Genomic DNA, 6,982 nt, shown 5'->3' on the forward strand with positions numbered 1-6,982 from the left:
AACCTCACCCAGAATGTAAATCATCCATCCATCAACAGTTCATAGATGACACCATGCTCCATGGAATACCAATATTCAAGGAAGCTAAGGCCTATAAGAAAATCCTAAATGAAATTTCCAAAGTTTAAGGTATGGAAGTCAACTACACAAAGTCGAAGATTTTCTTTTTTAATACTCATACTTATGTGTAGTGCAATCTCATAAAAATTCTAGGCTTCCAAAAAAAATCACTGCCTTCAAATTATGTGGGAATACCTTTGACAGACAAAGCATATAAGAAGTCTACTTGGGAAAACATGATCTCCAAAATGAAAAATAATGCTAGTAAGTCGAACTTTAGAGCCCTGAATGTGGAAAGCAGGTTAGTGTTGACTAAAGTGGTTTTGCAAGCAATGGAAATGTATTTGAAGTTTTTCTTACCCACTCCCAAATAGATTTTCCAAAAACTAAGATAAGTTCAAATAAAATTCTTGTGGAGGGGGGTTGAAGAGAGTAAAAGATGTGCCTTGGTAGGGTGGGACGAGATTTTCCAATCAAAATCCAGGGGTGGTTTAGGCCTGCATGATTCTGAGACTGTCAATGATGGATGTGGTGTAAAGTTGTTGTGGAGATGTATTAAGGAGATTATAGTCACTTGAGCTACCTATTAAAAAGAAAAGGATGCTCCAAAATGGAACTCTCAAAACCTGATTAGGATAAATCGTAACATTTTGTGCTCTATTATCTAGAATCTGTCATGGTATAATCAAGGAATTATCCAAGATTACTGTTATTTGGAAATTAGGAATGGTAAAACTGCCCTCTTTTGAAAGGATGCATGGCAACAGGAACCCTGTTTGACCACATCGGTGAGGCTGGACCTTCAATAGGAAACCCAAAGATTATGGAAAAGGAAATTCTGCCATTAATAGGATGCAGGGGGGGGAAATAAAAAATGGAAGAAAATGATACCTTTAACTCACCAAGAGTAAGATTAGATAACATAAGCTTGAAAAGAGCTAGAGAATGAACTACACAAAAAGAAAATTATTATTTTGAAGGAGGAATATCAGTTAGGGTGGGGGAGATAGGATGGAGGATAATTCAATGTAAAAAAGACCCTCCTCTACATTGTAGGACACCAATATGGAAATGTAGATCTAGTTTGGAATAAGATATGGTCAATTTCAATTGACTGAAAATCAAATTGTTTTTGTGGTTAGTGATGGACCAACAAATCATAACCTGGGATAATATCCTCTAAATAGGATTCAATGTTCATTCACAATGTTGTATCTGTGAGAAACAAAAGGAGAAAATTAAACCCGTGCTAAATACGTATGCATATGCAACTACTCTCTTGGATTGGGTTTCCTTAGTTTTTCGTTAAATTGACCGGAAGAGAGACAATATTCAAGAACCTCTAAGCAAGTGGTGGTACGAAATCATGAAGAACAAGTTTGTTAACCATGCCTAATGCCTAATTTTAGGCTTCGTGTTCTGGATAGTTTAGAAGGAGAGAAACCGATGAATCTTCCATAATATATCCTTCGTGACTACTATCCTTTTAGCTCAAATCTTGCAAAAATTGCAAGAAACAATCCTGAACAATAATATAAAAATATTTGAGGATAGGCCAAGAGATCAAGAAAAGATATTTCTAGAATTGTTGAAGCTGGAAGAAGTTCAAGCTTAGTGTAATAGAAATAGGGATACTGATATTTAGGTTGCTGTGAAAACATGGTTGCCTACTGCTCAGGTTTCTTGAAACTAAATTTTGACGGAGCCTCAAAAGGAAACACTCATTGAGTTGATGCTACGGGTGTTATCAAAGATAGAAATATGAGGATTCAAAGAATTTATTATAGGAATTTGTGCGAGGCAACAAATAATGCCACAAAATTGCACCCATTAGAAGAGGGGCTGGAGTGCCCTGGTTGGTATAGAATTCGCAATATCACCATTGAAGGAGACCTTACCTTAGTAATTAAGGTGGCAAAGCATTTACAATGCAACACAAACCTTGGCAAAGTAACGACCCATTGTTGCCTTGACCAGATTATACAAAGAATATAAGGACACTTGGTGATGATGCAGACCATTTATTTCAACCTAGTATGGATATCAGTGACAATGGGTGCTGACTTGTTAGAAAACAAGGGAACTAGCAAGGCATAAGATAACTATGAATGTGATTGGAAAATTCTCACGATGGCCCGTTGAAAGAATCATGTGATCAATTAGTTGAGATGAACTATCTTGGGAAGGGTCAACATTGACTAGAGGTGGTTAAGGATGTGATAGCCCCCAAGGCGGAAAAAAGTCCAACTAATAACCTAAATCTAGACATCATTTCTCAATGCAACCATCTTGAAGGATGAGTGATGGAGCTAGGTGGCACCAAGCGAAAGTAAGTCAAATCCACGTGGTCAATTATTGCAGCAAGGAAGGTAGATGTACTCTCCCTAGTATGATCCCTCAACCTCCATTTTATTCTCCCATTGGCTTGGCTAGGGCCCTATCTCCATTTTAAAAAAATGTCGATGGAAGAGATTATTGGCAATGTCAAATCCCGAGATAATGAGTAGATACCAGACAAGAGGGAGTAAATAACATGGTCGGCTGGCACATATGAATTTGTGTCAACTATCAGAACTCAAAATGCTAATAATGGCAGAATTATGGTAAGTAAGGACTCAATACAGTCGTAAGTCTAGGGTCATAGGTAAGACATCAATTGATATTTATTACATCATAGGTTTGGAGGTTTATTTAAGTGATAAGAGTTTGTAAGGGGATTGAAAGGTAAATTTAATTCTTTCTAATAATTTTCTACTCTTTAGGGTTCCTGGTAACAAAGGTATGGACAAGTTCAAGCAGACCTATCACTGAGGCCATCCAAGAGGTGGCCATTCGAAGGAGGAACCTTGTAAACCTACTACAATGTAGATAGTGGTGTGGGAGGTAGCACAAATGTATTATAAATCTGTCCTATGGAAGGGGAAATAAATTCTTCAAATGTTGGAATAGGAGGTGAGCGAGAAACAATCTAATAAGTCAGATGGAGTAATAGAGGAAGAGGTGTATTGGCTCATTGATCCTAGAGCCACCAGAACCAAAGAAACCTTGTATCACAAGACGATGGATATAACTTAGCATGTGAATACATTAATTAGGAAGCTGATGGTAGAGATTGTCACTATGTCGAGAAACCATGTCAATGGAAGCAAATGGAAAATATCCAGAAGCACATGGAGCATATGGAAACTCTCCTGCAAACTCTCGTGGACATTGAGTGGCTCTAGAAGGAAAGAATTGAGAACCTAGCCAAGAAATTTGACGTGTTTCTTCACTTTGTCCACCATCCGGACATGACCTTCGACAGTGGAGTGGACCAACCTACGCAGGTGAGGAGGGTCTACATCAGGGGTTCAAAGGTGAAGGTATCTCAACATGAGATCAACATTGAGCGTGCAGAGCTTGGGAGATCCCCATTTGGCACTCATCCCTGATTTCAAGTTTATGTATTTTTTTTGTTAATCCATGTTTTTTTTTTCTATTATAGCATATATTCTCTTTTTGGTAATGGAAATAGAATAGATAAAGCCAAGGTCTAACCAATTATACGACTTAGACTTATTTGGAAACACCAGGAAAGTATAATCTATATGTTTTTTTGTAAAATTTGTACAAGGCAAAAGAATGTTAGTACTATGATGAACATAGGACCATTAAAAACTTGGTTTTACTGCAGTTGGTCTAGGCTGGTAGACTAGCTTGCATATTTTCTATTTTAGATTTTGATTATCAATAAAAACCTCCACCTCACTTGGAAAAAAATAATAATAAATGTAAATTGGCGTATATCCGTTTTTTTTAGTTAAGAGTAAGTCTCACCCATTAGTAATATCATTAAATGCAAATTAGTGAGTGTAAGTATGATAACTATGTTATAAAAAATCTTCCTTCCCACTATTAAAAAAACATACAAGTAATATTATAACCAATATAGTCATAATATATTTAATATATAAATTTTACATCCACTAACAATAATGCTATGTATGTCGGCATGTTTGAAGTTAACACATTGCACCTATTCTTTAATCAATCTAAAATATATACTTTCGAGCATATTTTGAGTGGTATTTTCTCTTTTGATAATTAAGTCTTCTAAATAAATATTAATATGATTGTCAAAACGTACAAAAAAAATACACCTAACATTTACTTCACGAACCTGTCATAAAAGTGTTGTCGGTGACCTACAAAAGGCATTTATGGAGGAATCATAGCCTCCTTTAAACGTGGACCCTTAGAATAGTGTTGGGGAATTAATGAGGATGCATGCACAGGTTATCGGGCCCTTAGAGGGGGATTTCTTGTTGTTGAGGGTCACTCATGATCCTCATCTCCTTAAACATTAGGGTCTTAGGAGCTCCCATAAAACTTTCTCTCTTAAGGATCTCATTTTGGGCCATTATTTCACGGTGGTATTGTTACAGGATATTATGGTCTCGAAAGAAACTTTGTGGGAGTCTTTGCTTAAAATTTGTTCATATTGGTTTGTATGTTTACTAGTGCGTTAGACAGTACTGTCTAGTGGCCTAGTTATACTTTGGAACCCGAAGGAAATTAAACTTAAGGCTTATATTTCATGTGTATGCATTATTTTATCTAGTTATGTGAAGCATAACCACTCGGATTTAGATTGCCAATTCAAATTCTCTAACAAAGGTTGGAAAATATATTTGGATCACATTGAAAATTTTAGCTTTCTAGACCTTATATCATTAATTATGGTCGCGGATCTCAACTTCACTCTCAGGTCTGATGAAGTATGGGGTGACAAAGATATGAATGATCCACTTGAATCTTACTTCAAGGGACTCATTGATTCTAACAATTTGCGTGACATATCCCCCAGCTCCATGGCTTCGACATGGCACAATGGTCGCTCTGGGTCAGTGGGCATCTCCAAGCACCTTGATCATTTCCTAGTGAATACACAATTGGCCAAGTGTATGTCTAGGATTCAATTATCTATTTTACCCATTTTCATATCTGATCACCAGCATATCTTATTGTCATGGAAAGGGATGAAAGGTCAAAGAGCATATCCATTTAAATTTTATCATGCGTGGCTGAAGGAAAATTCCTTTGAGGAATTAGTTCAAAGTTGTTGGAATAATCATAGGAACATTGTAGACCTGGGGGCATTAGCTGGACTGGGACAAAAATTTAAGGTCATTAAAGCTAGTTGTGCATGCTTGGGTAGGTTAAAGAAAGAGGGAGATCAGGAAGGGGCTAAAGGATATTGAAGACATACAAATCATGCTATCGGATCCGAATGACCCTCAATATTTCTCTGAGTCATATAAGAAGTAATTCCTGGAATTGGAGACCCAGAAAAGGAAAATTATCCATATGAGGGAAGAAGAATGGAAATTGAGGAGAATGTCACATTGGTGACAACCAGTGATAAAACAACCAAGCTCTTTCATAGGCATGCCACAATTAGAAGGAAAAAATGGCATATGGGGGATGTTCAATGAGGATAATGAATATATCTCTACCCAACCAAAATTGGAACAAGTGGCCACCAAATATTTTAGGAACCAAGTTCAACAAAGGACTCACACATTCATGGATCATAGTGTCTTCTTAAAGCAAATGTTGAATATGTTCATAGACGTTGATAACCTGTCGCTGGGGAGAGCAATTGCGATGGAGGAAGTTTAATGATTTATGAATTCTAGTGCCAAGGACAAGAGCCTCGGTCGTAATGGATAAGGCATTGAACTATTTATACACTTTAAGGAATTATGGGGCCCGACATACTGGCAACTACGAAGGAATCTAGGACTAAGGGATACATTCTGGGAGGAATCAATGCCATATTTATTGCTCTAATTCCAAAAAAGGAGCATCCAACAACTTTTGCGGAATTCAGGCCCATTTCCCTTTCTAATCTCATATCTAAAAATCATTGCAAATAGAATGGAATATTCCTTAGCCAAACACATTTCTCTTGAGAACTTTGGAGTTTTAGACCAATGATTGATACAGGATGTGGTTGCAATCAATCAATAATGACTTCATTCTATCAAGACCCAAAAAATAAATGCTAGTCTTATGAAGGTCAATCTCAATAAGGCATAAGATTGCATAGATTGGGATTTCTTGTGATTGTCGCTATATAAGATTGGCATCAACCACCGTAATATACGATGGATTATGGCATGTGTAGTGACAACCAATCTTTCCATCATCATCAATGGTCTACCTACCACCTTCTACAACTCTTCAAGGTGGTTGTGACAAGATTGTGCCTTGTCACCATTACTAGTCATAATTGTTATGGACAAATTGTGCTAAAAATTATCTGAAGCAAGGAATAGGGGTTTTATTAAATGGATCAACATATGAGAGTAAATATATACTACCCACTCGATGTCTGTGGGTGATCTGTTGCTGGGTGGAGAGAATAACATTGAAGAATAGAGTTAGATTTATGAAATACTAAATGCATTTTGTAAGGCTACAGGGTTATACATGAACAAAGGTAAATAAGTCCTCATTACAGATTCACAACTTGCAGTGTTTATTATGGATATTTACCACATGTTTCAAATTGAAAAGATACAAAGAGACAGGGAAAATTTTAGGAACCCCCCTAAATTTATAAATATAATAAATGGGCGAATCTCCATGGTATATAGGAAAAATGGAAGGCGATTTTATCAATAATATAATATGTATATATAATTTTTTGGTGAATCTCTCACCAGGCATGGCGAATATTTTACTCAATTATAAAATCTTGTAAGATCTTGGCGAGTCTTTCACTAAATAATAAAACTTTGTAAAGTCCTAGTGAATCTTACCATAGGCTACATGTTGGTTTAATTCCCCCATTTAAATAGGCTACATTCCAGGTGAATACCATGGGTCAATACCATGTGCCATTTTGGTGAATACCATGGGTCAATACCATGTGCCA

The sequence above is a fragment of the Pinus tabuliformis genome, chromosome 2_1 (assembly GCF_031772625.1).
Source record: "Pinus tabuliformis cultivar Carrire ecotype Pingquan chromosome 2_1, CPIR1, whole genome shotgun sequence".
Taxonomy (NCBI): Eukaryota; Viridiplantae; Streptophyta; class Pinopsida; order Pinales; family Pinaceae; genus Pinus; species Pinus tabuliformis.